The following is a 16,572-nucleotide window of genomic DNA, read 5'->3' on the forward strand; positions in this document are numbered from 1 at the left end:
ATTGTTCATGTGTGTGATACTGGAAGGTGAGAAGAGACAAAACTGGGTGAGCCCATCACCAGGTCATTGCTTCCAAACCCAACTTTGACTTCCAGTGGCAAGAGAGAGGCAATTAATTCCTTACCTTTTTTTTTTTTTTTTTTTTTTGAGACAGAGTCTTGCTCTGTCACCCAGGCTGGAGTGCAGTGGCATGATCTCGGTTCACTGCAACTTCTGCCTCCCAGGTTCAAACAGTTCTTCTGCCTCAGCCTCCCGAGTAGCTGGGACTACAGGTGCACACCACCACACCCAGCTAATTTTTGTATTTTTAGTAGAGATGGGGTTTCACCATATTGGGCAGGCTGGTCTTGAACTCCTGACCTCATGATCCACTCACCTCGGCCTCCCAAAGTGCTGGGATTACAGGCGTGAGCCACTGCACCCAGCCTAATTACTTCTTTAAACAATCATTGGGTGAAGGTTTCTTTTGAATGAGGCAATGTGATGGACTCTGGAAGGATACATACAAGAATAAAGGCTGCTCCCTGCCCCCGAGGAAAAGAGACAACATTATAGAATCATATCACTGCTCTTGAGCCACACTGTCTGGGTTTGTATTCAGTTCCTACCATTTAGCAGCTGCAAGACCTGGGCAAATAACTGCTCTGTATTTTGGTTTCCCAACCTACAAAATGAATGTAATAATGGTGAGGATTAAATGAGTAAATCCATGTAAATCCCATAGCACTATCTCAGGCACATAATAAGTATGCAGTAAATATTAGCTCTTATTATTGTGAATGTATAAAAGCATAGAGGAGTACTATAGGCTGAATGTTTGTGAACCCTTCAAATTCATTTGTTGAATTTCTAACCCCCAAGGTGATGATATTAAAAAGCGGGTCTTTGGGAATTGACTAGGTAATGAGGGAAGAGTCTCATTAATGGGATTAGTGCCTTTATAAATGAGGCCCAATAGGTCCCTTGCCCTTTCACCATGTGAGGACACAGAAGGTGCTGACTATGAACCAGAAAGCAGGCTCTCACCATACATTGAATCTGCTGGTGCTTTGATCTAGGACTTCCCAGCCTCCAGAACTGTGAGAAATGAATTTCTTTTGTTTATAAGCCATCTGACTTGTGATGTTTTGTTATAGCAGCCCATGTAGACTAAGACAAGGATGCAGAAAGCTGGAGTGAGCATCACTCCCATTCTAACAATGAGAAAAGCCAGTGAAACTACAAACTCCTAACTGTGTTGAGACCCATTAGAGAGCTGAGGTCACAGAACAAGCAAATAGCCTGAATTCTGAGAAGGGAGAGGTCCCTCTGGGGAAACAATGAACATGTGAACTGCCTCCTCTGTGACGGAACATAGGAAGCGGGGGAGGCTGCTATATAAATGAATAAGATAAATCAAGTAACATTTTCATGAGTTTCTTTAGGCTGAGAATGGGTTACCACAAAAAAAGAAAACCCCAGGGACCTCCTGACACAAGAGGAGTTAGTATCCAGTTGTAGGCTCTTTTCTATAGATGTTTGCCAAGCCCTCACAAGAAAGATTGGGGGAAGAACAAGAGACCAGAGAGCCATCCTCATTTATGCAGGTATGGGGGAGGGGTTGGCCACTGTGAGAAAGAAAGGCACAAAGCCCACCCTCCTATCCTCAACCATATTTCCTACATAGCCAAACTTCTAAATTGCTGGGGAAGGGCAGCACCCTATAACTTACAGGGAATAGGTAAAGACTCATTGTTGCTACAGGGGAAGGCAGAGGCCCGAGAGATCAAGTCCAACTGTATGAATGCACTTCTAGACTCTGCTGCATTAAATTTGTTAGACTGACTTAACCCCTGTGCTAATAGTCTTACCAAAGAAGAGGCATGCCCATTTCAAGGCAGAAGTACTGTTACTCTTACTGCTCTCCATAAAATATCTGGGATTCAATAAGACGTTACGAGACACACAAAACATTTAAAGAAAACTCTTGCCGAAAGAAAAAGCAACAAACAGAACCAGACTCCGAGATGACCAGGATTTCAGAACTTCAGATCAGCCAGAAACTTTAAAATAATTATATTTACAATATTAAAAAACCTAGTGGAAAAGGCAGACAAGATACATGAACATATGGAGAATTTCAGGAGAAATGGAAAGTATAAGAAAAAGTCCAATGGAAATGCTAGAAACAAAAAAAACTTCACATAAATCAGAGGTAAATGATTTTTCTGATGGGTCACCCGTAAACTTGACACAGCTGAGGAAAGAATCAATGAGCTTGGAGATAGGTCAGTAGGAATTGCCCAAACTGCAACACAATGAGAAAAGAAACATAAAAGAATATTCGAGAGCTATGATACAGTTTCGTATTTGTATAACTGGAATCCCAGAAAGAGAACAGAACAGAATAAATATTTGAAGACATAACAGCTGATATAAAAAAATAACAAAAGACATCAAACTACAGATCTGGGAAGCTCAGAAAACTCCAAGCAGGATGATAAAAACAAGGCAACAAAAGTCCCCAAAATATAACAAACCCCAGAAAAACTCAACAACAACAAACACAACTAAGCCATGTTCAAACTGCTCAAAACCAGTAACAAGAAGAAAATAGTGAAAACACCCAGAGACAAAAAGACACGTACCATACATTAAAGGTAAGAATTATAGCTGACTTCTTTCAGAAGATATGCAAATCAGTAGGCAATAGAGTGTGACATGTTTAAGTGGAAAACAAACCATGACTACCCAGGATTTTACAACCAGTGAAAATAGCTTTCAGAACTGAAGGTAAGCTGGGCTCTGTGGCTTACACCTGTAAATCCAGCACTTTGGGAGGCTGAGGTGGGCGGATCACCTGAGGTCGGGAGTTTGAGACCAGCAGGACCATCATGGTGAAACCCTGTCTCTACTAAAAATACAAAATTAGCTGGGCATGATGGTGCACACCTGTGATCCCAGCTACTTTGGAGGCTGAGGCAGGAGAATTGCTTGAACCTGGGAGGCGGAATGGCAGTGAGATGAGATCAGTTTCAAATCAAACAAACAAACCTGAAGGTAAAATTTTAAAATTTCAAGATAAACAAAAGTTGGAAGAATGTATTATCAGCAGAGCTGTGCTACAAAACAAAGTTCTTCAGGCATAGGTGATGTAATGCCAGGTGGAACTTTGAATGGAAGCAAAATAATAGAGTTCTGAAAATGGTTAAAATTGAAGATAAATAGAAATAAATCCTATTATTATTTTTAATCATTCTAAAAGCCAATTGACTGCCTAAAGCAAAAAGACTAATAATGTATTTTGGTGTATAATGTATGTAAGGGTAAAGTGTATGTTAACAACATCACAAAAGATGGGAGGGAGGAATTGGAAAAGTAAGCGTAAGAAAAGTAAAGTCCTTACACACTATGTGAAGTAATATAATGTTATTTGAAGTCCTCGGGCACCAACTGAAAATATTAGAATGAGAAGTATAAATAATAAGCTAATAATGGAAATAAAATAGAATAAAAATTCAATCTAAAAGCATGGACACGACCAGGCGCGGTGGCTCATGCCTGTAATCCCAGCACTTTTGGGGGCCGAGGCAGGCGGATCATGAGGTCAAGAGATCGAGACCATCCTGGCCAACACGGTGAACCCTTGTCTCTACTAAAAATACAAAAATTAGCTGGGTGTGGTGGTGTGTGCCTGTAGTCCCAGCTACTTGGGAGGCTGAGGCAGGAGAATCGCTTGAACCCGGGAGGCGGAGGTTGCAGGGAGCTGAGATTGTGCCACTGTACTCCAGCCTGGTGACAGAGTGAGAATCTGTCTGAAAAATAAATAAATAAGTAAATTATGCTTTGGGGGAAGTGGTGAGAAGTTTGGTAAAGATGTTGACTGTATAAAAAGTGTGGAGTGAGCATAGTATCTTGAGATAAAGCTAGAAAGGCATATGGGGCTTGATTATGAAGAACATTATAAACCAGTCTAAATTAGTGAATATCTTTTGAATATTTAATGGAGCTTTTTCCCACCAACTGTGATAAAAAAAAGATTTTTCTGCAAAGTTTAGTTGGTGGCACTTCTTCATAGATTCCATTTCTTTAAATGCTAGATGTATCTTGTGATGAGCTTGTGAGGTTTATAAGAATGCTTGAATGCCATTCTCTTAAGAAGGTTAATGACAGGTATGAAGATTATTTTCAAATAGAAACCTAGTCACACTGTGTAGGAAGTATTTATTATTTGTTGCTTACCTTGTGTCTGTTCCTCATAGTCCAGCTTTTATTATATATCACAATATTCCAAGCCATGTGATTAGGGTGAAAGGGACCTGACTATCAGCTCCACAGACAGGCTCTGAAGGGTATAAACAAGTTAGTAGATTCTACACCCATAATTATGGTAATTGGCTCTGGGATGAGCACATAAACACCAATCAAGAGAAGGCGGACTTCTAGGATTTTGTTCAAGTTGTCCAATGAGCAGATTCTTTCTATGGGAACATGGAAGGTTCTGGCCACTACCAGGGAAAAACGTGTCAGATAATGAAGCCCAGTTCTGAAGTTAAAACAGTTGAGAAATTGTGAGAGCTACCTGGGATTGCACTGAGACCTGGTGAAACCTCTCCTGAAGCATACACTTGCCACATCACCTTTTTGCTTTAACCACATTGGGTATGGCTTTGCAACTAAAAGCATTCAGTGTATGGAAGTAGCTATTTTGGATATTAGATTTCCATTCATTCTGGTTTCTTTCCCTCATTCAAAATCTTTCTAAAATTTTTCTGCCCTTCACCCTTCCTAGACAGCGTTTCTGGCCTTCTTTTGGATAAAAGGTCAGTGGGCTCCCCATTTTCTCACAGGTGTCATTTATTCCAATTGACATTTACACTTGAGTAAACCTTAAACTTCTCTGACCTTTTTTAAAAGCTAGATTTTAAAGAGATATTTTCTCTATTTTAAAACAATATATTATCGTTGTTTTCTGTGTAAAAAGCCACATCACTTCTTCCATGTCTTTTGATACTTTTTGTGCCCATTTAGATTTTCTTTTCCCTCTTAAAGATGGGGTTCTGTTTCTTTTTTTTTCTTTTCCCCTGCAGCGCGGGATGCAGATGTTTTGTAGGCACATGGCAGCTACTTAACAGTAAGTTTAAAAAATATTTAGCCATTTTCACACACCATTCTTAGTCATGTGAAATAAACAGGGGAATAAATTAGCCCCTAAATATTTCATTTGGTGTTGAAAATGAAAAACAACAGATGTAGGTATTTGAGTGGGATAAAATATTGCTAGACAGAAGTCTGAAGTCTGGCCTCACTGACAAATTCAATTCGGTTTGAGAAAGATACGTTGAACTCTTCTCTTGGCCAACTTTTGGTAATTCACAGGCAAAAGACGAATAGGATGTAGACTCAGGGTCCACCTGTCAGGATTAGTCCAAAGAAAATTTCCAGTCAATCTCTTTGTAAATGATTCAAATTCCTCTTTCCATGTGGGTATGGTGCTTCTCATTTGACTTTTTGTCCACTGTTCAGCTTAAGCACTTCCTAGAGCCTCTTCTCTTTCAACACTGTTTCAGTTTGAGTCTAGTACATGCACTGTGCCAAATGCTTTACTCTTCATTAGCTCATTTAACTCTTACAACAATTTGTGAGATGGGCATAATCAATATATGTGAGGAAACAGGTTTGGAGGGTGAGAAACTTGTCCAGGACCCATTGGCTCATGAGAGGTAGAGCTAAGGTCCAAACCTAGGTTCATCTGAGTCTGGAACTCACATGATTAACTGTGGCTGAGTACCTCTTTTCACTTACACCGAGATGTCAAAGGCTGATAGGGCAAATGCCTCTGAATTACTCTAGTAAACATTTTACAATGCGATGAATCTGTAAGTTCTGGGGCGTCAGTCTCACTTGGATTAATTTCATGCTGCTGTAATAGTCCATTGGGAAGCTATTAGTGGTGGGCTGGTACTCTTACAATCATAAGCTGTGAGGGCCACTACTCCACTTGGGGTATTTATATCCATCAAAATGCTTTGGGTACTGTAAAGTCTTCTGTTAGTATTTTCTCTAATGTCTGTAATGTCTTTTCTCTAATGTTATTTGCTGTTGTTCATAAGGTCTATTAGTTACCAGCTATTTTCTCTATATAATATTTTCTATATAATATAAAGGTAGAATATATAAAATTATTAAAATATATGTATTAGATATTAGGTTAGGCATATATTAATATAATCTATGGTATTTAATATATATTATACATTTAATATATATTAGGTTAAAGATCTAACCTAGTTGATTTGGTTTAGCTGTGTCCCCACCCAAATTTCAACTTGAATTGTAGTTCCCATAATCCCCACATGTTGTGGGAGGGACCAGGTGGAGATAATTGAATCATGGGGGCAGTTTCCCCTAGTCCTGTTCTTGTGATAGTGAGTTAGTTCTCACAAGATCTGATGGTTTTATAAGGGGCTTCCCCCATCGCTGGGCACTCCCTCTCTCCCCTACCAGCCTATGAAGAGGCCATGAGGCCTGAGGCCTTCCCAACCATGCAGAACTGTGAATCAATTAAACCTCTTTCCTTTATAAATTATCCAGTCTTGGGTATTTCTTTATAGCAGTGTGAGAAGGGACAAATACACTGGTTTCCCCAGGAACCTCTAACCGCTAGCATTCCTGATATTTAGAATCCCTTTGACATCTTGTTTACTTTCTTTATTTTATTCCAAATTCCTCTCTCCATGTGGGTATGGAGCTTCTCATTTGACTTCTTATCCACTGTTGAGCTTAATCAAGCACTTCCTGTAGTCTCTTCTCTTTCAATGCCATTTTACTTTGAGACTAAAGAGACTCTGAGAGATATTCAGTTCCCAGGCTGCTTGGATCTTTCATTGACATGTTAGCAATAGCTTTTCACACTTTCTTACCCACAGACACTTCTCCCTTCCTGGCTCCTCTATTTCAATTTCACTATTCAACATCTTGGTAAGTTTTGGCTAATAAAACTTTGCAACTTTCTTTCTTGAAGTGCTTACTGGGGGATGTGCTTGAGCACTGTGGTTATGTCCTTGGGTCTGCTGCCTACTATTTAGCTCTGGGAAACACACAATGTATCCCTCAGAGTAGAAAGCTATGTGGCCAGAAGCACCTTAGGCTAGGATCTGAAGGCCAAGGAAAGCTTAGATCCCTCCATGCTTACTGGGTTCCTGATTGCGCATCTACCTTGGGTGGAACTTTAATGCCAAGGCTTTTGGAATTGAAACTCCTCTAGAGAGTTACAGCCATGAGGACTACACAGTGGGACCCTCTCTAGGTGCCATTCTTTGGAAACAGGACGTCTTACCAACCAGCCCTTCAGGCTTCTGACTCTTTCTGAGGCAGGAACATTGTGTGTGATGGAATGAAACTCTTGCTGGACCAATCTTTGATGCCAGGTTAGTAGTAGGATGCTTGTCATTATGGGTCCAGAGGAAACTTCCAAACTGTCAATCCCCATACCGGGAGCCCTTTAGAGGACTGGAGGACCAATTCCCACTGGAAAGCCCCACTTTCCTGGCTTGGCATGGGAGGTGCTTTCCTGTGGATGCCCTCCTCCCAGGGAGATGAGAACTCATACAGACAGGTCAGCCCCTTTCTCTGAGTATATTCAGAGATGGGATACCAACCCATATAAGATCAACTCATAAGGGTTCAGGCTTCTACCTTTGTAATACTTTCCATTTTCTTCAGGTTTGTGTAAGAAATACTTCTATTGGATACTAACTTGATCTGACTTAAGATCCTTAGATACATTTTTATATTTGACCTTTGAAAATAATGCCTAAGGTTCTGCCAGGGCATTGCTGTACAATGGTTGGTGAATATTTCATCAACAGATGCTGGTTCGTGCTAAAAGCTAAGTTATTTCATAAGTCCAATGTATAAAAAGACACCAACCAAGGGAACGAATTATACAAAGAACAAACTATTTCAGGAGGTTGTTTTTAAAATTATTTTATTCTACAACAGGGTTAAAGTGAGAGAGAATGTCTTCATAATGTTACCTTCATTAAAACAAACCACGAGAGAAGGAAAATATTGCTGACGTCAATCATGACATGCTACTCTGACTTAATGAGCAAACTGCATTTCTAATAGTAATGATTATTTTGCTTGTCTTCACGGAAGAGAGGTTATTGAGTGTTCTCCAACTCCTCAGGGAAGCACTTATAAAGTGAGGTATTTTACACATTGGTTAAACCATAAATCTTGTCCTTCCTGCAGTCAAAAGCATTTAAAGGTGCATCAATTTTTTTTTTTCTTGAGAAAAGTCACCTCTCAGTTATTAAGTTACTTCTAGACACCTGGCTCCACCATCAAACAGAGAGAAGTAATGTTGCTTGTTCCGGCCAATAGTGACAGATTGGTTTTTAAGAAGACACAGAATTTTAAAGCGGTTGTTCTCATGAGTCCTACTAGATAAATTTGATTTACCAGACTTTTACAAAAACAATTCAGGGGCCAATATGTTTGTATGTTTTCGATCTGTGAACATGAGAACCTTGCCTAATTCACATCTGCCATCAATTTTAATTTCTTCAAGTGGAGAAAGGATATAAATATGAACTCAATATTGGGCTCATCGATGGCAGGGATTTGTAGCTTATCTTTGTATCCTTAGCACCTCACATTTGCTCATCCATTGAACAATTATTGCATCCAACAAACATTTACTGAACACCTACTGTGTGTCAGATGCTGTTCTAGATGCTGAGGATATAGCAGTGAATAAAACAGATAAAATCTCTGCTCTTATGGAGATTATATTTTAGGGAGAGGACAAGGCAAAAAAGTATAATACATAGGTATGAAGAAAAAGGTGAATAAGAGGAGAGAGAATGAAAAGAGAGGTATATATGTGTGTGCTATTTTATGTTCGTGGCTTTTCTGATCCCATGACATTTAAATAGAGACTGAAAGAAGTACAGAAAATAGCCATGTGGCTATCTGTGGGAAGAGTGTTCCAGGCAGATGGAACAGCTAATGCAAAGGCCCTGAGGTGGGAGTGTTCTTGGTGTGTTTGTAATGCAGCAGGATGGCAAGAGGGGCTGGAGTGGCATGGTGGAGGGGCAGAGTAGTAGGATAAGAGTTTAGAGGTAGAGGGGGAAGAGGACCATTCACCAAAGGCTGAGGAGGTCAAGGTTAGGGCTTTGGACTTTAGTGTGACTATGATGGAAATCTTGGGGGTGGGGAGTTGAATAGGGGAGTCACATAAGCTGGTTTATATTTCAGAAGCATCTGGGGCTGGTGTATGCAGGACAAAAGGGTGTTTTCATTCTTGAAAAAGCCATTGGGAGGCTCTTGCAATTGTTTGGTGAGAGATGATGGTGGTTTGGTGGTGGAGGTGGTGATCACCTCTTAGCAGAAATCCTCATATATCAGAGGTGCTCAGTAAATGTTTGAGGTTTTCATTCACCTGGACTTCACTCTCCCTCCCTCCGTCGGGTATTGGTAAAACCCATGTAACTGAGACAAATGCACTGTCTTCCACTCTTACTTTCTTTTCAAAAGAAGTTTTAAGTGTATTACTTTTTTCAGACCATAAAAAAGGGAGTGACTTCTTAGAAGCTCCAAATACTAAAACGAGTGATATATTAAAACAATATTTAAAGAATTAAAAATCAAACTCCTTTATATTCTGCTAATACGGTATATTTATTGCATCTATTTGAAAGAGAACTTCTGTGCCCTCTTCTCCACTTTTAGAAAAATTTTTAGTTGTGGTAAAAATATACAAAATTTACCATCTCTACCATTTTTAAGTGTACACTTCATTGGTAATAAATACATTTATATCTTTTTTTTTTTAAACCCTCATGCCACCTGCCCTCCTTACCCTTCCCAGCCTGTGGTAGCCACCATTCTACTCTCTATCTTCATGAGATCCATTTTTTAGCTCCCACATATGAGTGAGAACATGCAGTATTTGTCTCTCTGTGCTTAGCTTGTTTCATTTAACATAATGACCTGCAGATCCATCCATGTTTCTGCAAAGGACAGGATTTCATTCCTCTTTATGACTGAGTAATATTGCATTGTGTGTATTTATCATATTTTCTTAATTCATTCATCTGATGAACACTTACGTTTATTTCATATTTTGGTTATCGTGAATAGTTCTGGAATAAACATGGGGTATCTCTTCAGTATATTGATTTCCTTTCCTTTGGCTATATACTTTGGAGTGGAATTGCTGGATCATATGGTAGTTCTATTTTTAGATTTTCGTGGAACTTCTATACCGCTTTCCATAGTGGCTGTACTGATTTATTTATTTATTTATTTATTTATTTATTTATTTATTTTTGAGACAGAGTCTCTGTCACTCAGGCTGGAGTGCAGTGGCACCATGTCCTGGCTCACTGCAACCTCCACCTCCTAGGTTCAAGTGATTTTCCTGCCTCAGCCTCCTGAGTAGCTGGATTACAGGCATGCACCACAGTGCCTGGCTAATTTTTTGTATTTTATTAGAGATGAAGTTCCGCCATGTTGGCCAGGCTGGTCTTGAACTCCTGGGCTCAAGTGATTTGCCTGCCTCAGTCTCCCAAAGTGTTGGGATTATAGGTGTGAGCCCCTGTGCCTGGCCAAATTTACATTCCCACCAACAGTGTATGAAGATTCCCCTTTCTCCACATCATTGCCAGCATCTGTTATTGCTTGTCTTTTGGATACAAGCCACTTTAACTGGAGTGAAATGACATCTCATTGTGGTTTTGATTTGCAGTTCTCTGATGATTAATGATGTTGAGTGGCTTTTTATATGCCCATTGGCCATGTGTATATCTTCTCTTGAGAAATGTCTGTTCAGATCTTTTGCCCATTTAAAAAATTGATTATTAGTTTTTTGCCATTGAGTTTTTTGACCTTATATATACTTGCTATTAATCTTTGTCAGACGAATAGTCTGCAAATACTTTTTCCCATTCTATGGGTTGTCACTTTACTCTGTTGATAGTTTCCTTTGCTGTTCAAAAGCCTTGAACTTGATGTAATCCCATTTGTCTATTTTTGCTTTGGTTGTCTATGCTTTTAAGGTCTTACACAAAAAATCTTTGCCCAGATCAATGTCCTGGAGCATTTCCCCAATGTTTTCTTCTAGTAGTTTCATAGTTTCAGGTCTTAGATTTAAGTCTTTAATCCATTTTGATTTGATTTTTGTGTAGGGTGAGAGATAGTGGTCTAGTTTCATTCTTCTGGATACAGTTATTCAGTTTCCCCAGTTATTCATTTATTGAAAAGACTGTCCTTCCCCATTGTATGTTCTTGCCACTTTTGTCTATGATAAGTTGACTGTAAATGTGTGGATTTATATTTGGGTTCTCTATTCTGTTCCATTGGTCTGTATGTCTGTTTTATGCCAGTACCATGCTGGCTTAGTTACTATAGCTCTGTAGTAAATTTTGAAGTCAGGTAGGGTGATGTCTCTAGCTTTGTTCTTTTTGTTCAGGACTGCTTTGGCTATTTGTGTCTTTTGTGGTTCTATATACATTTTAGGGCTTTTTTTCCCCCCTATTTCTTTGATGACTATCATTGGTACTTTAGGGATTGCCACTTGTTTTAGAATAAAAGAGTTTTAAGATCACTGTATTTTCACTTTCTAAGTCCTGCTCAAAGCTTTGCAGCAAATTATCTTTCCTTTACATAGGTGCTCCTCCTCCACCTGCCAAAAGCTGGCCCTTTCCCACTCCTGTTTCCAGTGGAACACAAGCCAAGATGGTTTTCACCAGAAGTACTTTTTCACTTCCATCAGCATCTTTGATGATGATCATTAATAATGTCAGCTCAGCTCTGGAAACAGTCTGGGAAGTTAACCAGTTGATTTGCTTTCTTCCTCATTTTGTGGTTGTCTGGCTACCATAAAGGCATGGAGGGTGACAGAGATGTCTTGAAGGGGCAGCTGACAGTTTAGAAGCATGGGTAATACAGTGAGCAGTTTGAGGGTTATAGCTCCCCTGATGTCAATTAGAGTCAAGTTGCACCACAGAGGGCAGTGGTTCTCCAATTTAAGTGTGCATCAGAAGCACACTGGAATCCACACTGGAGGGCTTGTTAAAATACAGATTGCTGGGCTCTACTCTCAGAATTTCAGGTTTAGTCACTCTGGGGTAGGGCCTGAGAATCTGCATTTTATCAGGTTTCTAGGTGATGCTGTTGCTGGGCTTTGAGAATCACTGAGCTAAGGGAATTCACCTCTGTGGAGAGAGAGAGGAAATTGTGTGGGCGATTCAGTATGGCATTTCCTCAGTGAGCACATGCACAGGAGAGAGTGAGCAGCAGGAGGTACATTCCTCAGATTAGCATGAAGTGGACTCTCAAAGAAGTAGGAGCTAGGGTCTTTGTCTTTGAGAAGATTGTAACTAATGCTGAGAAGACAATGCCACTAATTCTGAAATAAATGCGTGCCTGAGGGTAAATTGTTCCTAGTGTTGAGTCAAAGGAAGGAGAGAGGAATCTTAAGCCAGGCCGCCCAGCACTTGGCAGGACTTGGAGGAATGAAGATATCTGTGGTAGGGACAATGGCAGCAGTAAAATCTCAATGGTGGGAGTTGAGCAAGAAGGGGCAGTTGTTATCAGGGGACTGGGTAATTAGGGACCTGGCTGACTGGAGGGAAAAGACCAGTTTGGGGAGACAAAAGGAATGAATTTTGGAAACTGGCCAAATGGAGAGGAAACCTAACAAGGACTTGGGCTCTGGAGAGTGTAGATTGGATAGTGAATCACATCTAATGTGGAACAAAATAGCTCCTTTCAGGGAGCAGTGTGAAGTTGGGCCTGAGCACTTGCTTACCAGGGAGGTGCATGTGTGCCTCAGATTTCTCTTTCTGCTAAAACAGAAATTACCTTATGAATAGGACAAATAACTATAAACTCGAAGTAGTTATGCTTTTAAGCATTAAGGAAGAAGCATCTTTTATACAAACCAAAGGCAAGGGTTTCAATATTAACATTCTATAAAAAGGCTCCAGCATTTGAGTGAAGCAGGTGTCTTGAATGCTTTCATTTTTATTTATTTATTTTCCGTCTCAAGTATTGTGATTTGGAAAACTGACTTTCATAACAACCAAAGAGCAAATGAGGATTCTAATAATAGTCTAATAGATATTTGCCTTTGATTCTAAAGCACAATAAAATAATGAAGGCATTTGCTAACCTTCTGTACAGCTCCTGGAATTTCTCAAGATGCTGAGAATTTGATAATAGATAGTACAACTAAACAAATAATCCCCTAAACTTCAATAGTGCCCAAAATTATTTTAGGGCAATAGCCCATGTAAATGATGTAAAATACGGAGTTTAATAACTATAATAAACATTTCAATAATATAATAAATGTGATCAACATTTTTAAGTGCCTATTCTGTGCCAGGCACTCTGTGTGTGTGTGTGTGTGTGTGTGTGTGTTTGTGTGTGTCTTCATGCACACATGCTCCTTGCTGTGTATATGCACACACAAACACTTTTAAAAATAGCATTATTGGGGTATAATTACTTATAATCTCTACTTACTGCACACGTATAATTTAATGATTTTAGTAAATTTATAAAGTTCTGCAGGCATCGTCACAATCCAGTTTGAGAACATTTTCATCACCTCAGAATGTTTCCTTATGCTTTTTACTGTCAATCCCATCCCTATTCCCACTCCCAGCCCTAGACTGCTTAATTCTCTGTCTCCATAGATTTGCCTTTTCTGGACATTGCAAATAAATGGAGACATACAATGTATGATCTTTCGAGTCTGACTTCTTTCACATAGCAGAATGTTTTTGAGATTCATCCATATTGTACCATATAGCCACATTTCATTTATTTTTATTGCCAATAGTATTTCATTATATGGATATACAACATTTTCTTTGCCCATTTACCAGTTGATGGTTATTTGAATTGTTTCTAGTTTTGGATTATTATGAACAACACTGCTGTAATATTTCCTTATACTGCTTTGTATACACACAGAATGTTAGTTGTCCCAATTATCCTGTGGCTAGTACCATTACAATTTATTTTTCTCCAGAGAATAAAAAAATTTATAACTTGCCCAAGGTGATTATATTAGTCCATTTTCATACTGCTATAAGAAATACCCGAGACTGGGTAATTTATAAAGGAAAGAAGTTTAATTGTCTCACAGTTCCACGTGGCTAGGGAGGCCTTAGGAAACTTACAATCATGACAGATGGGGAATAGGTACGTCTTACATGGGGCAGGCAAGAGAGAGTACATTCAGGAAAAGCTACCATTTATAAAACCATCAGATCTCATGAGAATTCTCTCACTCATGAGAACAGCATGGGGCAAACTGCCTCCATAATCCAACCACTTCCCTTCCTCCACATGTGGGGATTACAGGTCCCTCCCTTGACATGTGGGGATTACAATTTGAGATGAGATTTGGCTGGGGATACAGAGCCAAACTATATCAGTGATAAATGCAACAGGAGTAATATTTTGAAAAAATACAGCATGTGCTTTCTTTTTTTACACTTGTGTATGCTTTACTGAATCCCCAAATTAGCCCCAAGTCATTCATCTACTTCAGTTTTAGGAAAATTATAGCAGACATGCAAAAATTAAAAAAAGGTAATCAGCTTCTGACATTTAAAATAAGATTTAGGCTTCACAGTAAAATTGAAGCCAGGCTTTAGAAGGAAGAATGTAAGAAGAGAGAAAGAGAAGAGGATAGAAAATCTATTTATTTTGTAGTATTTTTAGTATGTCTAGAAGAAAACTTGCATGATTTAGATCATAGTTTCTTCCATAGTGTAGAGAAGAAACCTCTTCCATGTGTTGGCTAGGCCACAAGGCTTGCTGCCCCAAGTTGGAGGAGGATATGGTAAGTCTGATGAGAAAGTAGAAGCCTGATTCTTCAGGCCAGGGTGTTTGCGGGGAGAAGAGGAGAGTCAGCAGTGGGACTGTGGGTCCTGATCTCCCTACTGTGGACACTGGGCTGCAGCAAATGGGGATGATGGGATTAACTGAGGAAGTGACAATGTCAAGTTGCTTTGGATTCAAGGCACATTTAGGGCTCTGGGCAGAAACTACCTCTAGGCTACCCTGCTCCAAACTGGAGTGGGGACAGTGTATCAAAAGTCCCCTGGCCACCCCACATGATTAGGCAGAGAGAAGGCCAAGGTTTAGCTTTTCTAAATTGCCTTCAGTGTACTTGTGGCATGGAGGGAAGTGCCTGTGTGCTCCAGAGAGTGGATCCTGGAGAAGCTGGTCTGAGGAACACCAGCACTGCCTTACACATAATGTGGGTGACTGTTTCTGAGACCAAGACTCAGCAGCTTTAGCAAGGGCTATGGCAAGACCAAATCAGCTAGAGAACCTATCCAGGCTATCATCACAGCCAGACTTTGGGGTATGTTAGACGCTAATTTCAGCAACAGCAGCACACCAGGAAGAGAACCAGTTAACAGCCATGAAGTCCCCAGCCAATTGGCTCATAACCAATGAGAAGCAGGAGATTAGGGGTTTTCCTGCCCCAGGGCTGGCACTAGAGTGAGGCAAGTGAGCACTAAGGTCACCAGATTTAAGGAGGGGCTCATTCTCAGGATTGTGCAAGTTCTTTCCAAATTCTGCAGCTTACACACCTCACTTGCTGCATTCTAGTCTGCATTCTAGTCTAACTCAGCCCTGGTTACAACACTTACAACTTATGAGGTTACATAAGTCCACCTCCCACATTTCTGGTCTTGGAGAGGAGCAGGGAAGTGGGTGGAAATCTATGACCAAACATTTATATTTAAAGTAAGTGAATCTTACCTAAGGAATTTTAAATCACTGTGTCAGTTCAGGTTTGCTGGAGTGGACTCCATCTAGGTTTTATTGTTTGTTTGTTTGCCCATTTCCCATTGCCCAGGAAGTGAGTGCTTGTGTGAAAGGCAGGTCTTTTAGGGAGATAAATACAGAAACACCATTTCCTTGGCACCTGAGAGAGCAATGTGAGTGAATTTGTGACCTATTTACATCCCAGTAGTGAGTCATGGGGCTGGGATTTGAAACCAAATTTGCAGGACTCCGGAGCCCACTCTTTTCACTGCTGTCGTTTGGAGATAATAATAATAAGGATAATAGCTAACATGTTCTGAGAGCTCATTATGTGCCAGGCGCTGTTCTAAGTGCTTCCTGTGGATTAACCCATTGAATCTTCATAATACCACGTTGGTAGGTGTTAGTCTCATTTTACAGGAGAAGAAACTGAGACACAAAGAGGTATAGTAACTTCCCCAAGGTCACACAGCATGAAAATGGTTGTGAGCCAGGTGCTCTGGCTGCAGAGCCCATGCTCAGAGCCACTTCAGCATGAGGGCAGTTGACTGAGATGATGCCGTCTTACAGAGAGCACTTTTCACGTTTCCAAGAGCTTTCGCAGCATGGTCTTATTTTATCCTCATGACAGGCTTAGCAGTTAAATGAGGCAGGAGGTAAAATTGCCAGTTTACGTATGAGGGAACAGTGATGCCAACAGCAGCTGAGGAACAGCGTGGTGGCTTGTACATGCCAGGGACACTGGGGGGCGAGTGTCAAGTGTGTGGAGGAATGTAGGGAGAT

General features: G+C 40.2%; 1 long non-coding RNA gene across 1 annotated transcript in view; it reads left to right on the forward strand.

Moving 5' to 3' along the window:
* Positions 1–334: 334 nt before the first annotated feature.
* Positions 335–16,572, forward strand: part of LOC110743555 — a 95,866-nt gene continuing 79,628 nt past the window's right edge. Inside the window, exon 1 of the long non-coding RNA XR_002522826.2 lies at positions 335–1,586. This is a non-coding gene — a long non-coding RNA (uncharacterized LOC110743555). The remainder of the gene's footprint in view (positions 1,587–16,572) is intronic.

This window comes from Papio anubis, chromosome 5, assembly GCF_008728515.1.
Source record: "Papio anubis isolate 15944 chromosome 5, Panubis1.0, whole genome shotgun sequence".
Lineage (NCBI taxonomy): Eukaryota > Metazoa > Chordata > Mammalia > Primates > Cercopithecidae > Papio > Papio anubis.